The sequence below is a fragment of the Acipenser ruthenus genome, chromosome 3 (assembly GCF_902713425.1).
Source record: "Acipenser ruthenus chromosome 3, fAciRut3.2 maternal haplotype, whole genome shotgun sequence".
In the NCBI taxonomy this organism is placed as follows: Eukaryota; Metazoa; Chordata; class Actinopteri; order Acipenseriformes; family Acipenseridae; genus Acipenser; species Acipenser ruthenus.
In genome coordinates this window covers 89926568-89945481 of record NC_081191.1, presented here as the reverse complement: position 1 = coordinate 89945481, position 18914 = coordinate 89926568, and the positions used below count along the sequence as shown (strand labels likewise).

Below are 18914 nucleotides of genomic sequence, written 5' to 3'. Positions count from 1 at the left end.
AGACACTGTTGTACTGTTTTACATGTGTTGTTTTAACTATGTAACTATGACCTAATTCCTCCTTGTGACTTCCATTCATTTTTCACAAGGGCAGCTTTTGGGCTTAGACCAAATCACATGTGTAATTTGAGACTACATTCACATCATTAACAGTGAGGTGAGTTTGCTTGCCTTTGAAATTGTCAATGACGCAAGAGGCATATTCATACATTGGTATACAATTGCTTTATACACATGACCCATATACTGTATTATTGCTGTCCTTTAGTATCTAGTGTATTTATTTTATTAACATTCAGCTTTAATATTTACATTCACTGACAAGTACCACTAGCATCATTTATTTAGGATTGTTGTGCATAGTTTCTTGATGCCTTCTTTTCTGTTTTGGTTGCCTGAAGTCATTGTTTCAGTCTGCTTCCTGGCTTTTTGTTGCAGTAGTTCCAACTGGGTACTTGTGAACCCAGAATAGGTTAGACCACGCACTGCTTTTATAATGTACACAAGTATGAGGCAGAAGGGGCAGCAATAGTGTGCACACAATGTAATTCACTGCTTTGCCAGTAGATGTCAGTGTTTACTTCACGTTGAAGATGCTGCTCTGTGTTTGGTGGGTCATGTATTGGTTTATGAGAAACATTTCCATCAGAATTTACAATGTAACTTTAGACCTAGTATTCATGTTATCTTTCTGCTCTTCCTCGCTTGTATTTTACTGGCCACCAGCTTTTGTCTGAAGATGAGTGTAAAAAACAAATACAGAAACATAATACAGGCTTCAAAACATATTTCATATTAAGAAAAAAAAAAAAAGGCTGACATTCCTCTACACCTCCTCAAACAGGGCCCCTAATATGAAGCTAACACATTGTGCCTTCTGGTGGTAGATTGATTGAACAATTTCCCTGCTGAAGGTCACAGATGAAATGTCAGAGAGGTACATTTTTATTTAGTTTTTATATATGATTTTTAACATGTTTGTCTTTTATCTTTTTTTAACATCTACACTTAAAATTATATTTAAATTATAACTAAATGGCCAATCAGGTGTATGATAACAGTCTTCTGAGTGGCTACGGAGTTTTTATACCAGTAAGGGAAATGGTTGTCTCCAAAAAGAGTCAGTTACTGTTTGTGTATCTGACCTCATTGGAATCAGTCATTTAGGGGCAGGCAGTTCTTGCTTATCAAAATTGTACCATATACTGGTATCGCTGGACAATTGGAAGTGAAAGGCAGACAGACTGGATGTTAAGAATGCTCAACTCATGAAAGACACTTTAGAAAGGTACATTTCATTGTCTTGAACTGTGTGTATACACGTGTGAGTAATGATTATATTAATTGTTTATTTATACTGAAACAGGCACTCTTATTTATAATTTGTGATTGGTATTTGCACACTGCTGTATGCTATTGGTCATGCCTATCTCCTGTCTCAGAGGAATGAACAACGCTGTTCCCAAAATTTGTTCTTTTTTAATAACCTTGTAGATCTGCCTCCCCCGAGGGCCCGCAGGCCCCCCTGAGTACTCATTTATAACCCGGCTGTGGATCAGGGTCTTTTAAACAAAAGGCACCTGTGTTATACACTAGGCCACAGTTGGCAGCAACACTAAAAAAAATCAGCACGTGCCCAATTTACTCGGTCAAATGAAATAAAGCAAACCTGAGGTGAAGGTGGGGGATGACTGTGACTGCACCTCAGATTCTCAGCACCTGGGCATCCACTCATAATCCTTTGTTGACTTGCTTTTTTAATGGGATAAAGTCAGGGGAAAACAGCCTCTGTGCTACCATTAGAAAAGTTACCATGGTAAATTTGAACTGTAAATTTGCACTGTAAATTCTCAGGTTTACCCACGCTTATACTATGCATGTTCTGAGCTTTACCATGGTTGCAATGTCTGGTTTACCATGCATGCTTCTGTATGGTTGGCCCTAATTACTGGCGCTTTAGCCATGCCTTCACCATTCTTTAGCTATTCTTTACTATTCTTTGATATTCTTTTACCTATGTATACTGGGTCTGACCAGTCTGTTACATCTCAGAAGCTCTACATTTCAGAAGTAGCTTCAAAGCATTACAGTCACATCATCAGGAGGAAATTGATTGCTTTGACTCTCTCCGGCTCTCCTTTCACAGGCTGCCCATATTTAAAGTGCTGAGGACGTAATTAAAAATGTGAATGAATTCCTGTATCTCTTGATTAGAGAGTCCATCCCCACATTTCCGTAGAAGAGACCAGATTTGAAACTTCATCTTAATGGCACTTCCTAAAGATCACCTTCTACTTACAAAGCACACAAGGGGCACATTCCTAAACATGCCGGGGAAGGATCACATTTAGTTTGGGAGATTTAATTGGTTCCTGATTCTTGCAGCACCAAGACCCACTGAAAGTCTACAAAATAGTGCCTTCAAACTGTTGTTAATTATCTAAATGAAAATGCATTTTTTATTTCATTTAAATTAGGAATGGCACTGGTGTCCTTGACTCAAACGCCAATACACATTTCAGTATTGTGTCAGTAGTAAAGGGGATATTCAATAGTTAATAATACCCTTAAACTGTGTCTTTGGTGTCTAGGATACACTTTAAAAAACAGAAACATTTAGGTGTCTGTTTAGTACTGCTGTCTTTTTTAGATGTTGTTAATCAGGATGCAGCATCTTGCTTTTGTGAGGATACCAAGTGACAGCAAATATATTCATCCGTTACATTACAACAAAACAATGGCACAGTGTATAATACAAAAAGTAACACAACTAATTAAATGTTAATTATTTTAAAAAAATGGGTAACTGATATTAAAAATGAAAAAAAAAAAACTTGGCTTGGTTCCTCCTTCCAGTAAGTATTTCTTTCAACTATCCACCAAGGACGTTTTTTAAGGAAGTGATTATTTGTTTCATCCATCTGGGGCTAATAAAAGCAAAAGCACATTTGCTATAAACCAGGTTCACTCCGAGCTTTCTGTCATGTAGGACTACAATTTACAGTTGTACTACTGGAGTGTAAATCTCTGGACATTTACACAGTAAACCAGACATCTTTTACTACCCATTCAATTCCTTCCACAAATTGCTTACAGGTTGACTCTGGTAGTGATCAAATAGATCTGCATTATTTATTATAAAGCACATTCAATTTATGCATCCCTGACAAAATCAGCAATAATACCACAATTATGAAAAATGGGTAAAGGAAACTGAGTTTGACACGATAACTACAATTAGTCCTGGACAGTACGCATCGCTGTGGTCCAGCTGTAACCAGCACAAAATCCACAAAAATGATGTTGATTACACTTGGAAGATCGAAATTAAATTAAAATCAAATACTGTGCATAATATGAAGTCCTTCTTTAACTTGGTGTACACAGCACTTCAAAATACAATGTGAAACACAGGGTGTAGCCAGTGATTTGTGTGACTGTTTACTTTGGTTCTCAAGAGCAGCAACATGTAAAAACTGAAGACCACTTAAAGACTCAACGAGGCTCAGCTGAAGTATAATTTAAATATAATGCCCATTGCCTAAAGCCTTTGGTGAGGACCACAGAGTTTAATATAGTCTTCAAAGCTCCCCAAAACGTGAGGATGACAACAACACCACCAAACAAAAATCCCCTTCAAAAGAAAGTTTCCTAGTATGAAACAATGGGCACAATCCCCAGTTGAGATCTCAGCTATTGTTTAACTACCATAGTCCTCATGTCTGACAATCTGTGCCTAGGGACTAGTTACTTAAAGATCTGGATATTCTGTGAGGATTCACCTTTCCAATGCCCCCTGGCTGAAGAAAAGAAATGAGTCCCAGAGAACCATTTAGAAGCTGTAACAGTTCCACAAAGCCCAAGCTCTGCGTGACATTAGAGTAGGTGATGTTGGAATAATTGTCTAACAAAATAAGCAACCCAGAAAAGGTGAACATGGTAAATTTGTATCAGTTCGCGTTATCTCATATCCTGTTTCAACAGTGACGTTTATAAATATGGTGAGTCATACTGGTTTTAAATAACTCCACCAAACCAAATATTGGTATTTCAAGCAGACTGTTTTGTTCTTGTTGGTATTTCCCTGTGAATTACTACTGTATAGTTCCATGATTGTATTTGGAAAAACGTCATAAAACTTTGCATGTTTTGGGGCATGCAAAATTATGATACAATCAGCCGTAGAAGAGGAAGCAATAACTAAAATTACATTACCAGATGCTAGTGGCCTCTAAACTAATATCACATGAATGAATATATTTTATATATATATATATATATATATATATATATATATATATATATATATATATATATTTCTCAAGGACAGTGTTATGTATTTCAGTACATTTCAACTAAGTGGAACAGCAGAACAGCAGAAATACTGCTGTAAAATCAAGTGTCTGTGCAAAAAGCTATGATACCGTAATTAATTTAACAATATAATTCTGTAGCATGGTAATGCTTTAGGTTTTGTTTTCCTGTTTTGTAGAGATGAGATGCTTTATTTAATCCTCCAGTTAGATAAGTTCTATATCAGTACACAAGAGGACAGGCTTCAGTTTAAACATCTCTTTTTTTGGAGAGGATGAACGCAGCCATTATCACGCACACCTTGTTTCAAAGATAATCCTGAGCTCTCAGTAGTGGTGTGTTTGTGTGTCTGTATGTGTGAAGTGGTAGTTGTGGGGGTTGGATTACTGACCAGAATTACCTATGGGCCTATTTGTTAACTCTAAGCAGGTTGACTGGATTAGACACTCTTCACCCCCCTTACTAACTGTAGCATGGCCTGTAATTTATGATTTACAACTGTAAATATAGACTATATTATAGACCCAGTACAAAAGAAGTGGGGATAAGAATTTCTTCAAGAGAACCTTCATAGTTTTTTTTTCAGATTAATTTTGATTATTGGTTGTTTCATGAATTAACTATAGGGTCGGTGATGACAAGCTATTACATTTAATTTGTATCCCACAAATTACATCCATGATCCCTATCAGGTAAAGAATATCCAATTCTGAAAAAACAAGTGGGAAAAAATAATATGTAATACAAAATCGGCCAGTACCTATTCAATACGTTTTTTTCATTTGATAATTAAAACATCAAACTTTAAGTTATTAAAAAGAAGATAAACAATCCAAACACTGTATCTCTTAACAAGGAATTGTATTTCAGAGCATTACTTTTTGTTTGCTCTGAGCTCAACAGTTTCACTGTTTTAGTTAAACACCTCTTTTTTGTTTAGTTATTATACAATGGTCAGCTGTTTTTACTGGACTGTTTGGCTACACACACATAGAGAGAGAGAGAGAGACGGATGTGTGGAATCGGTTGCCCAGCAATGTTGTTGGTGTTGATTTGTGGTAATCCTGCAAGAGAGAAGGCAACGTGCTTCCGTGTTGAAATGATTAGTCTGAGGCAGACTTAAACTGGCCCACAGATCAAGAGGCTGCTGGAGACCAACTGGTCATAACAACATGAAAGTTAAATGGTTGTCTCCAACAACATCCCGTTTTTATAGCCACAATGTGGCATGTGCCGTGGATTTAAGGTATTGGATTAGAAAAAAAGAGTCAGTTACTGTTTGTGTATCTGACCTCATTGGAATCAGTCATTCAGAAGCAGGCTGTGAACAAGAGCTTTTGCAATTTAGCATTTACTGTTTTTCAGGTAAGCATTTCAATATTTAGGAACATTTGTTGTATAATAACTCTAGAGAAAATGATACATTTTGAATGTGACAATGCTATTTTTTTCTGCTTTAATAAATATTATATTTAATCGTGAAATATTTTGAAATACATATTTTTAGACTGTGAAACAAGCAATTATCATATTCAAGGCAACATGAATAATATTTATTTTCATGTTACAGCAAACATGGATTTAACTTGCATAATTTGATGACCAAATAAGAAAACGGTTCAAATGTAACGTTGGAAGATTATAATTAAAGTGTCAGCTAGTGAGTCTTTGGATCTATACATTTATTGAATAGCGTTACACAGGCAACCATTCCTCCAACTGTATGTAGGAGACCGAATTTAAGGGCAGGAGCCACTGCAGAGCAAGATCAAAGCCAAAGATGAAAACTATGCTGAGGATCCTTTAAGAACTTACTCTAGAACAACTAGTATATGTGGAGGTGTCTTTAGAGATCACAGGGTAATCTTTATTCGTTACACTGCACAGCATATGTTAAAAGGCAGATGGGATTCAGTGAAACCCCTAACCTTAGGTTCAGTGTGAAGCCCAGTGCAATGAAACACCTGATAAGTGGGATGTTTCAGTAAAACTGTATACCGTTTGTGTTATTGTGCTTAAAAATGGCTTATAAATGTAAGAATCATGTTAGTGTGACACGACTAACAAGACAATTCCATTGGTTGAAATAGCAGCTAATCAGTGCACTTTTTTTTCCTGGGAAGAAATTCTGCAGTGATTGACTTGGTAAACTGTGAATGACTGAACCTCTTTGGTAAAGGTGAATCCTTTTTTTTAAATCAATAATATATTGTATATTGAGCCTAATTAACAAATTAACATATTTTTCTGGTTGTCATCACAGTTTAAAGTATAAAGTCCTGTTAGGGACCTAGCGGTGGAATGATTCGATGAGAGGATGCCTGAGTGTGTGTGTGTGTGTGTGTGTGTGTGTGTGTGTGTGTGTGTGTATATATATATATATATATATATATATATATATATATATATATATTTACATTAAAAAGTACTCTGCTTTGAATTATAAAAAAAAATGATTATATACTGTGTGTATATTTATTGTACAGCAGTTCCACTCTTAGACTCTGTGTTAGCCTGGGTTAACAGAGGGTCTCTGTTGAGCCTTCCATGATGTTAGAATAATATCATAGTATTATGAATCAATTTTTCTCTTTCCTATCAGATCTCCAGTGCATAATCAATGCGTCTAATGTAAACTTATAGTCTGCATAAATACTTTCCATACAGCTCCCTGGAGCTTGTGTCAGTCTGTGGAATCTCCAGAGAGCCTTCATTCATGTCTGACAGCTTGCCATGGGAGGATTGTCATGTGGAACAGAGTCAGCATGTCTTTCTTCTACCCCACTCTGGCCTGGGGTTTGAAAAGAAGTCCATGGCTACAAACACCACTCACCTCTGTTGGTAGGAATGATGGAGTTTTCACAATAATGATTTGCCTACAATACTGCATAACATCACTTCCTATTTACACATTTACTGTGCCTGTTCCATCTGCATGTTCCATTTGTGAGGCAACTGTCTAAAAACATTCCAGGTTCAGGTAATGTAACATACTTGATTGATTTATAACCCTAGACTCCCTTGTTTTGATCAGCCGATATTAAGACCAGCTCACCTTAAAGACCGTTCTGTTCACAGCCCTTTTAGTCAGCCCCTCTGGCATCATAACGAAGTGATTCCACTGTATACATTATATTCATTATTAGAAGAGATTGGTGTAACACTGAGGTGCAACATCTTGTTACCAGGGATGTCCTGCCATTTTTTTTTAAAGGAATTTGGGAATTGGAGCCATTTTGAGAATTAGCTGGGCAAGGCCTGGTATTTTGGTAAATCAATTCTCAAACTAGAAGGGGTTTTGCTCGAAACAGCAATTCACACCAATGAGTGCTCACAAATGATTGTGCTCAAACATTACATCCAAAAAGGAAGTGTACAAGAACAGTACGCGCTCTTAACATTTTTACAGGGCCAAAATGCTCAAAAACTACTACAGATTTTCAAGTCATAAAACAATGCCCCACCAGAAAGAGTCAGAATTTGGATATCAAAGCCAAAAGACATTTCATGCAGGCGGCTAAGGTTCAACACGATAGTCATTCAAATTTGAAATAACCTTTTCTTTATCATATTTGTGTATCTTTGTTAATGTCATTGAAATGCTTAATCAATGTTTTCCACTGATATTGTTAAATGGCAGCAGCCTACCTTTAACTCCAAGCCTGCTATGCATATCCTCTAGACACAAAATGAAAACACAAAAATCATCATACATTTAATATTAAATTAAAAGTCTAAAAGCACAGCTGCTAACACTTTACATACCATAAACTTCAGTAATTCAAATGTAAGAAACGTTTTTCATTATGAATTCATGTATTAGACATTTTATGATGTACACACCAATTCGTAATACATGTACACTCATATTTGTGCCACTTTAAAAGCTGGACTTATTTTTGATTAACTAATGTAAGGGTTAGGGTTTAATATGAATTTAATATATCTTAATGTGTGTTAGAGCAGGTCAGCCGTAATTCTCAACAGTATCACATCCACTTTTTTGACAGTACATATTTTAGGAGAATTTCAGGAACATTGATATAATACAGACTACAGTGTGTTTTGTTGGGGCAGTTTCCAGGAGGTGTGCATTATGTGTAACAGTGTGCAGGCTGGGCGTGAACAGGCGAATTTAGAACAAACAAGTAAATAATGAGTATTTAGAAATTACATCATTCAAGTCTTACTTCAATGTTTTATGTGTGTGTGTGTGTGTGTTATGTGTTTAACATAAGCTGTTACATTTCTTTTAATTAATGCAAGAAGATATTAATGAGCAACAGGGCTATTTATGTGGTATTTATTGGGTCATTGGTTAATAGATATTGCAATCCAACCCGTTGTATATTTGGGCACAGGCTTATAAAAATGACATTATTGGTACTTTTGTACTGTGACATCTTATACCCCTTCTCCACTGGCACATCCAACCCGTGAGGGCTCGGTACGGTACGGGTACGGGTGGTTCTCCACAGGCTATTTGTCGAGCCGAGCGAGAACCAAACCGTGAAACTCCGGCCTCACAAGACATCTGAATCCGGCTGCGAGCCAAGCCGAGCCAGGGGCGGGGTTAATGATATTCGTCATTATTGCATTAGTCAGTATGCTCCAAACAGAAAAACAACAAACATGGCGGGCAGCAAGTGTGATGAGAGAAAAGTACAACCTTGGGATGCTGAGGAAGTGCAGGCTCTAGTTTCTCTGTAGATAGATATAAGTGTTCAGGAAGATCTGGAGTCATGCGTCAGAAATGAGAAAGTTTAGGGCTCCCGAGTGGCACACCCAGTAAAGGCACTCCGCGTGGAGTGCAGGATGCACCCTATAGTTGGTTCACATCCAGGCTATTCCACTACCGGCCGTGGACAGGGGTTCCCAGGGGGTGGCGCACAATTGGCCGAGCACCGTCCGGGGTGGGGAGGGCTTAGGTCGGCCAGGGTGTCCTCGGCTCACCGCACACCAGCGACCCCTGTAGACTGGTGGGCGCCTGTGGGCCTGCCTGAAAGCAGCCTAGAGCTGCTTTGTTCTCTGACGCTGTAGCTCTGAAGGTAGCTGCATGTCGGGCCTGCAGAGTGAAAAGAAGTGGACAACTGACAGCACACATTTCGAAGGAAATCTTTGTCTCTCTCGAGTCAGTACAGTGGTTGCAGCGGTGAGCCAGGCTTAAAAATAAATAAATAAATAAATAAATTGGGCATTTCAAATTGGTGAGAAAATGGAGTAAAAAAAGACAATTTGTGATTCAAACATTTAAAAAAAAGAAATGCGGAAGTTTATGCCCGAATTTGTGACGATTTGAAGCAAATGGACATAAACCGCGGCTAGGGTACACTTAACTCACACACTCAAAAACACAAAATTCAAAATTTTTCATCCTTGACCTTTATTATATTAATATAAAGAAAAAAATGAAAACAAAACAATTCTAAACTTATTTACAAAAATATAGTCAAACAAATACTGTACAGCTGCACCATACATACAACTACGGCTCTCGTTGCGCTCGCACAGATATATATATTTTTTTAAGCACCCAAACAAAAAACAACTAGAAAAAAAAAACAACAACTATCTTTGGCAAATCATATTTTTAAAACCTTTTTTCCCCTTCAACAGAACTAATTGAACTTTAGAAAGTCGATACTATCAGTAACATTTGTGGATTATAAAGACATTCCTAAATATATTTACAAAATATAGGATACAAGATACAGCTGTACTGTTGGTCTATTAAATTTTTAACCACATTTGTTTGCGCATCTTTTGGCAAACTGAGTTAATTAATAACAATAATTAATAACAACTGTCTTTCGTTGCGTGTGACGTCAGTAGCACGACTTGGCTCTGCAGTGGAAAAACAACCCAGGCTCCTCTGAGCCGCACCATGAGGGCTCGATACATCCCTGGCATAGCTCGGTTGTACAGTGGAAAAGAGGTATTACATCTTACATACTGTAATTAAATGCAAAGCAGCCAGAGACTTGGCCCCTGGGTCACTAGTAATCACTAGCTGAGCTGGTGTAAATATCTCTTGGCTCTAATTTGAAAATAATAGTTGCTCATAGGTACATTACTTTACCAGTAATCACTTTAAGCTCCATATGGTTTATAAGTGTCAAGCTGTATAGCCTGTGCTTCTTAGAGAATCTTCCACCAAATGTTCCATGCTATCCTGGGATCAAAAGGATTTAAATGCTGAAGGCATACAATTACAGATTTCCCTGTTGAAATGTTGGCCAACAAAATAATTACAATACAGTACAAAGTTCTAGCCCTTAGTTAGCTAAGGAACATTGATTCTCACAACATGCTTCATTCAATCCTATGCTTTGCCGTACTCGCAATCACTTCAGGACTGTGCCCTGTATGTTTGTTAGAAAACTGTTGGAATAAAATAATAGTGTGGTGGATGTCTGTTTTGGAAGGGATGGTGGCAATAACACCAACAGCTAAAATGGTGCTCACATCTTTTAGAAGTTAAGCTAGAGTTTATTAGCACAAATGATGCAGTTACTGTAAATTTGTAGAGTGAGCAATTGATGGCAAGGAATGTTGATTTCAGGGATGTGCAGATACTGGTTTTTGTGTTTAGGTACTCATAAAGTGCATTAAAACGTGTTCTCCCTCAGTTGCCTTTGTTTACCAATCAGTAACAATCTGACTGTATGATTTAATATAGAATCTGTCATGATCAAACTAACTAGCTTCTTCTGTACCTGTGATTATGTGTCTGACCTTTCTTTTGTATATAAAATCATTCTGATGTCACCTTGCTCGTTTCCTTCCTCCACATTACAGCAAAGATAACGTAATGTGTTTTTTGTAAACTTTGTAGGGTGTTCTGTACCACTTTAAGATTCAGTCATTGTACTTTATGTTACTTGTATTTTGTTCAGTTACAGTTCATTATATAATAGCCTGAGTGTATGAGAGAATAATTCCAAATTAAAGCTTATTTCACAGAACATGGATCAAGTGTTAATACTTTAGTGATTGCCAGCGGCTGAATTTAAAACCCTTTTATAGTTTAGTTACATAAGGTATAAGGCCTTTATAGTTTTATAAGGGATTAAAATGGTAATACAATATTTTAAATAATAGAAAAATGTAAATGGAGAATGCAGAGCCTTCAGGTCTTCAAGAATGTGGGATTTAATTACACTGCAGATAAAAATAAAGTTCTGGAAATGCTACATGGTATTTAACTTTTGATCAATGGAAATATTTGTAAGTTTTCAGACCAGCTAGTCTTGGTAGAGCCACTGTACTCTACTTCTGGCATATGGTTCCAAATATGGAGGAAAGGAATGCAGTTCAATGAAAGACAAAGGGGTCTATTCAATTGTTTTTAACATTGACGGATGTAAACCACCATCCTTTAAACAGGACCTCTCTGGCATTTTACATATTTTTACAGTCAGAAATGCAGTTAGAGGTTTGATTTTCATTCAAAGAAAGGCTCTAAAATGTCAGTTCTCTCATTGCAGCATTTAGATTTGCCACTGTTTAAATCAATTTCATAGACCACAAAATACATCTGTAAAAACAAAAGACAATAAATAATATTTTGGTTCAAACAAAATCATATAAATAAAATAATACTTCTAGTGACAAAACTACTGACTAAACTGTTTGTGTGGCATCGTGCAATATTATTTTTTTTCTAGATTTAAATAAAAAAATAAAAGACTTCTGGTCAAAACATTTGTCAAAAACTAAAATCACATTATCGCACATAGTTTTACATCATAAAGTGTATTGGAGAGCATTAAGAGTCCATATTTGTTTCTTCTAAGGATGTTACATTTTTATGTTAGCTGTCTTTACTACTTTTACATTTAAACAGAACTATGAAAACTTATGTTTCTGTTTACTTGACAAAGGGCAAAACATATGTCCATCCTCAAGGGCCATTGGCCTTGGCTAGATCAGAATTCCTTCCTACCACATGGCAAAAGTTATATTACCACCGATAATGTGGTAGCAAGCTTCTTGTACTAAACTAAAGCAGTGGGTTTTTGGCCTCTATCAGTGCTATTGGGATTGACAGAGAGGAAGTAGTGTATGACCCCCAGGTCAATGAACCAGACTTTCAAAGACCATGCATTGCAATTATACTCCACTACCTCTTAAACTGAAACCTCAACAATCAACCTTTTCTTGATATTTAAGCTTCCACAATCTAATCAGCAAAAGAACAAGAATCCCTTGATAAGCCTTTGACCTCGATAAACTTCTGGACCTCTTCTCAATCTCTGCAGAAAGGTAAAAATCAGGCTTTGTGGCTTGGCTCAAATTGTTTGCTCCTTTGGGATCAGTTATGCTCGAAGCTACTATGCAAAAGTAAATTTGCTATTAACCAGAACTTTTAAAAAAAATCTGACAATTTAAGCAATATATTTAATTTTGAAGAATAGGAAAGAGCCAATGGATGCAATAGTTTTAGACCTCAGTATTTAACACATATCTAAAGATTTTTGGATTAATTTCATGCCTGGAGATTCATTCAGATTAAACATGGTTCACCATTAAAAGATGAGCTTCTCATAACATGCACAGCCTACTGCATTTAAGTTACTGGTAGCTACACTTAAGTATATGGAAAACTACGAAGCGGTGTGTAATTCAATTTGTTAACGTACATTATTCAGCAGGTTTCATTCGACATTATGAAGCAACATTAGTTAATTCTATAGGGTTAGCATCCTTTTAAATAAAGAGTGGCCAGGTGTTATTGAGCAGCTGATTATCAATTAACCCTGGCGACATACTTTAAAAAGGACCACAGTGTGTCTAACCAGGACCGTGAGCACAACTGAAGATCCCAGTGTATATACCAGGATCCTTGGTATTTAAGAATAGGGATTAGTTTAGGGGATTTTAATCCCACCCCAATCTAACTGATTGTGTGTCAGGGAGAAGGTTCCTGAAGCAGGACCTCCCTTATAGTGGGAGCAGCGCTCAGCAGGTGTTTTGGCCAGCTTTTGTTTTATTAGCTGTGTTTTACCCCGTGTTTTGGTTTGCCATCACTGCTATTGGCACGTGGTTGTTTTTGTTTGTAAATAAATATGCACACCTGAGTACCGTGTCCATGCCAACCTCTGTGTCTCTCCAATCTCTCCTCAGAGGATACCACACATCTAAAACACTCATGTTATTTATTTATTTATTTCTTAGCAGACGCCCTTATCCAGGGCGACTTACAATTGTTACAAGATATCACATTATACATTATTTCACATTATACAGATATCACATTTTTTTTACATACAATTACCCATTTATACAGTTGGGTTTTTACTGGAGCAATCTAGGTAAAGTACCTTGCTCAAGGGTACAACAGCAGTGTCCCCCACTGGGGATTGAACCCACAACCCTCCGGTCAAGAGTCCAGAGCCCTAACCACTACTCCACACTGCTGCCCCGTGTTACAATACTATATACAGAGTATAGCAGTATTAAAAGGCCAAAGCCTTTTTGTACATTGGCTGTGCTTCTCTCACTATTTACAACTGTGATAATTATGTATAAAGTAACATGTACTGTATAACCTGATGTACATGTTGAAGTACTACTTAAACAGGGCTGGCAGGTTCTTAAAAGCTTAGCATGTATTCATTATCTTATACCTAACCTACTCATAAATCAGTTAAAAAAACAACTTAATAACAGGGATTGGTGCTAATAAATATGTGTGTATTTATAACATACTCTGACCTGCATCATTTGAACATACAAAGGTACAATTACAAATACAGTAGTCTCTGTGTATAGGAACACCTCCTAAGAGAACATTTTGCCTAAGAGAACACCCTTGGTGAAACTGATTTTTCCCTTTGTAAATGCTCCACCTAAAGGAACAGGAACTTTGCTTAAAGGGTATATAATGACCTTTTATTTTATTGTGTTATATGTTCCCATGTGTTGCTACAACTGTCTAGGTAAGGTGTGTGTATTGCTTACAATTTTTTGTTTTTGTACATTTTGACCACTGCATTCCACTGCCTCCAAGATGGCTTCACATGGACCTGCATGGACCACTCGAACTACATTTCCCATCTTCCTCCTGCTCACATATGTAACTGAGACGGATTTACCAGTGAGCAAGAGGATGATGGGAAATGTAGTTCTGAGAATACATGAGGCCATCTTGGAGCTATAATAGAAACAGCCAGAGAGCACTGTAATTTAAAAGTGAAAAAAGTGGTCAAGATGTAAAATAATAATAATAATAATAATAATTAAAACAATACACACACCTTACTTAAACAGTTGTAGCAACACATGGGAACATGTAAAACAATAAAATAAAAAGGTCCTTATGTACCCTTTAAAAGAACACCTATTTGACATTACTAGCGATTCGTTCACAATGGATACAGTACTTTTGTATCTTGATAACGCATCATCAAACTCAAATTCAAACGGTTTATTCAATCTTTTCAAATGTGACTTGTCACCGCGAGAGTGTCTTGACGCACACTGATTGGTTTATTAAATTTTTCCAGAACCGTCGTCATATCATTACGTTGTTTTGTATTCTGATTTCCATGAGTGCACCGCATCACTACAAAATGGCATGTAAACAAACACTGCTGTTTCTCTTACTACAAAAAGTTGTAAAAAAAACGTGAATCAGACGTTAATAAAATACCTGTCAAACTAAATTAACACAGCACCCCTACACACGATAAAAAATGCAGCAGCAACTATGAATACGTGTGCAGGAGCAACATTCAAGACATGCACAAAATTATTTAACTGAATGGTGAAGCAACTTATCAGAACGGAAAACACCAAATTGTTCTGAGACTTCCCAGATAGCCAGCAGCATCGGGCCAGACTTGGCATTTCATCGGCGCTGTCGGCTCTTCATCGGTGTTGGCGATCAGTAATCGGGCCAGCACTGCGTCATTGTCGGTACTGTCGTGTAATCAGCACACATACTCTCAGCACTATCTGGAGAAGAGAATATTTTGTGATATTGTTTTTTTTTATTCTAGTACGCATATTAAAAGGTATTTGAATTGAGAATACTTTTTTTTTATTTTCAGAATAAGATGCAGTAATTCTGTCTCTGTGCTGGCTCAGGGATTCTGGCCCGATGCCGCTCGCCAGAATCAGCCCAGTGTATCCGACCAGATCCTGACCGAACTGACTCAAGATCAAATAATTGAAACCTTTTGGAAATAAATTACTTAATAACTGTAGAAACACTATATTTTCATTTTGCATTTTGCAGTGACACTTTTCAACTTCTTACTTAAATTCCAATTGTTTATCAACAAAAAACTTTGCTCACATAACCAACAAATACATTTGCTGCGGATGATTACCCAACTAGGGAAAAAAAAAGGGAAAACAAAACACCACATGCCTGTTCTATGCGTTCATTTGGTTGGCTATAGTAAGCACAAGTTATATTTAGTTAAACCAATCAAACTTGCTTTTCAGGGTGGGAAAATGTATATGGGCAGAAAGCATGTCGCTTTTCTATGTATGATCTCACTCTATTGCCTTTTAAGAAGGAAGGAAATGCACCAAAATTGCATGAAATCCGTTATATGCAAAATGCAGTATCATAGAGCATAAAAGCCATAAACGCAATATATATTCATATATATATATATATATATGAATATGAATAAATAAAATAAAGTAAAATTACTCAAAACATTCACGAGATATATGTTATTGTTATTTGACCTCACTTACTAGCGCTTCGCGCCTCACCCACGAGAAAAATCTCTTGCTTTAACCGTCTAATAACTTGGTAACTTGTCACTTGTCGCTTATCGAGGATCGAATGAAGTCTCTTTGAATTTTATTTTTAACCTATACTGTGAACTGTAATATTATTATGTATTTGTGTAGGGAGATAAGAGAAAATATTGTATGCACCGCATGTTGTAATTTTAACATATAACGGAATAATAATTCAGTTAAAGCAGTAGTGCGGGTTTACACAGGTTTTGATTCTTATAAAACCTGGTAACTTTGCTAAAATAGATGTGCACCCTTTATAGGATGTTGATCAGACTGACAGAAAATATCTATATTTTGCCCCTCAGATTGTCTTATTGTCTTCCGTCACAAAAGTCTCACTGTCGATTTCGGTTATTTAGTTTCGTTGTTTTTGTGATTGAATGGTTAAGAAATAATAATAATTAAAAAATAATGGAAAAAAATGATTTTGGATCAATGTTGTGTGTCCTTATGCGTTTCTTTCTTTTTTTCTCTCTCGCTCCGTGTAAGGTTTAAGGTTTTCTGTTTAAAGTACGATAAGCCTCTGTGCCCTTTGTCTTCTATATACGACCAATATTTTGTATCGATCATGATTCATGATTGACAGAAAATCTGTATTTTGCCCCTCAGATTGTCTTTTGTATCAGACAAGATCGTCTATCACACAAAAGTAAGTGTCACTGCATAGTAGTTTTGAAGTTTCGTTTTTAGTTTTTTTTTTTTTTTTTTGATTGAATGAAAGTGCATCTATGTATAACTACCTTTAGAATGTCAGTAGTAAAAGTTATCACAATAAAAACACTTAACTGTTTTGTTTCACTTACGTCTCACACAGACTACAGTGAAGTCTAAAGGCTCACAGTTTGCCTAACTATTAACTATTACGGTTCTCTCTTGTCACACCTAATTTTATAGATTTCTTATCTTGGGATGATTGGGGGAACAAATGTGAAGGAAACTGTCTGGAGATTGCTCAGCAAGACCATCAACAACACCCTGGCTCAACAAATGAACTGGACTGGTGTAAATGGAAAGAGAGCTTTGAAAAACATTAAAGGATGTCGTTTTTGCTAAGTGTTTTTAATTTTTTTTTAGTAAGGTAACAAGAGCTCCCATGATAATGCATTCAGTCTTATACAGCTACGGGTATAAACAAAATAATTAAGTACAGTTTTTTTTAATCCAGTTAGAAATCCATTTTAAAAGCAATCATTGCCAATGCTCAAGAAGGTGACTGTTAGTCTGTGAACTTCCTCTCCAGCACTGGCAAGGACATTTTTCTTTTCAAAGCTAAATAATTTGTTTCCCATTTTGAATTGTTATTTTTATATGGCATCAACAAGAGTTTCCCTACTAAATGTTATTAAATACTGCACAACAGACTATTGAGAAAATACTGTGATTAACAGTTGATATCCTCTGTTGTTTAATACTTTTATAAGAACGTAAAAGTAGCTTTGCAAGTAGCAAGCAAGTAGCTTTAAATGTAGTTAAATATTTTCCAGTTTAGCAAGTCATTATTGGGGGGGGGGGGGGGGGGGGCGTAACTATTTACTCTTTCAAATTAGCTTCCCCAACACTGCCCTGAGGTGAATTTTGTTACTTTATATATATTTTTTATATTTATTCTATTTTTGCATTACCATAGGTGCTGTTAGGAGGAACAGCCTGACGTCTAGAATAACGGATGAGGAAATTGAGGCGATCGTAAAAAGATGGTTCCAGAGCCAGAGCAGGAAGACGGAGAACAAGTGAAAATAAAACAAAAAAATGTACTCTTAACAGCCAGGCCCGGACTGGCCATCTGGACGATCTGAAGTGGACTGGTCGATGGATTTTGGGCCGTTGTCAGTGAATTAAAAAATAAAATAAAAAATTAAATGATGGCTTTAGTAGTCGTCAACGAGATGTGCACGAAATACACGTCAGTCATATACATCCCCCCACCTGAAGAGATCCCGCAAACCCCTAACGCCGCCCCCCTCCCCCTCGTCAACGAGTATGTGTGGGCTGCCGTCCACGATCAATGTAGCGCATAGACAGCTGAAATAAGCCAAAAAGTATTTACTTGTGTAGCCTACTATATGTACTGTACTTTTTTCCTTTACACAACCCAAATATACATAGACGCAAACAAAAGTTTTCTGCATTATTCTTAAATTAACATGCTTTTGGGATATTAATTTGTTAAGCGTGTTCATAAAATTATGTTTTCGCTTATGAGTTGTAACGAGCTTGGAGTATATGTGTTTTCATACTAACTTTTGTACTTGATAAAATTAATTTAAAAATCCAATAGATGCCTATGATTAATACATTTGTGACTAATTTGAAGATATTAATATGTTTCAATATTAACTAAATCGAGTTATTAATCAAATTGATTCATCTTGCTACATAATTGATTTATTAAAATGTTTGGATATACTGTTGCTTGATTGATTACTGCCTTGTTAGAATATGTTTTGTTGAAGATTCAGATTTTGCTGCCGATGTATTTATTTTCAAAAGGTTTTCTTGGGGTGCGGGGGTCTACTTCACAGTCTTGCACCAGGGCCCAGTAAATCCTAGCGCTGGCACTGGTCCCAATGAATTTAATTTGTTAGTTATTTCTTTCCATGTTTTTTTTTTCTTAATGTTTTTTAATGTTTCCTGATTTTTCTTTTCCATTTCACTAACAGGTGAATTTCGTCTTTGTGGAAATTTGTTTTCCTTTTCTATTTGGCCAGTGCCATTGATGCATCAGCTGCAGAAGCCGTAGCTCGATCCTATTCTATTTGCCAACTACTTCTTTCTGTTCACTATACCACCCATTTATCTTTGCCAGATGGAAGTTCTAAATCTTGACTTTTGGC

The 18914-nt window shown here is 36.5% G+C and overlaps 1 long non-coding RNA gene across 2 annotated transcripts; it reads left to right on the top strand.

Annotated features, from left to right (window-relative positions):
* The first annotated feature begins 5391 nt into the window (after positions 1-5391).
* On the top strand, positions 5392-18350 carry LOC117435497 (uncharacterized). 2 transcript variants are annotated; one of them, XR_004549183.2, is made up of 5 exons: positions 5392-5679; positions 6982-7155; positions 16690-16729; positions 16975-17158; positions 17708-18350. It is a non-coding gene; the product is annotated as an uncharacterized LOC117435497 (long non-coding RNA). The 2 variants fall into 2 exon arrangements; XR_009321376.1 differs by lacking the exon at positions 16690-16729.
* The last annotated feature ends 564 nt before the right edge of the window (positions 18351-18914 follow it).